The sequence below is a fragment of the Habropoda laboriosa genome, unplaced genomic scaffold, assembly GCF_001263275.1.
Source record: "Habropoda laboriosa isolate 0110345459 unplaced genomic scaffold, ASM126327v1 scaffold128, whole genome shotgun sequence".
Taxonomy (NCBI): domain Eukaryota; kingdom Metazoa; phylum Arthropoda; class Insecta; order Hymenoptera; family Apidae; genus Habropoda; species Habropoda laboriosa.
In genome coordinates, this window is record NW_017100281.1 from 425,542 (window position 1) to 425,929 (window position 388).

Consider the following 388-nt stretch of genomic DNA (forward strand, 5'->3'; position numbering starts at 1 on the left):
AAATTATGGTAATATATACAACAAAAGCTACATGTTATAACTATTGTATGGAGAAATAATATTTTTTACATGTAATATAGAAAAAGTTACTTTTTAGTGCATAACTATGATCTTAAATTATACAAAATATGATGTAAGTCTAACACAAATCACACTCTAAGCATTAACATGCAAGGTAAAGGATAAGAGGAATATTGCCTTCCATATATTATAATGTAAATACAACTAAATAATGCAAATAATAATATTGTTACAACTGTGCAAGTTGTTTTATTTTTATATAATAAAAAGATATACATATCTTGATTAACTTTCCATGCATAAACAACATTGTATAGATATACAAATGTATTGAAACTAAAGTTGGAATTGTAATATTTTAGACCTG

General features: G+C 23.2%; 1 protein-coding gene across 1 annotated transcript in view; it reads right to left on the minus strand.

Moving 5' to 3' along the window:
* LOC108573593 (methionine-R-sulfoxide reductase B1) overlaps window positions 1–388 on the minus strand; it is a 5,739-nt gene that overhangs the window by 1,131 nt on the left and 4,220 nt on the right. The window lies entirely within an intron of this gene.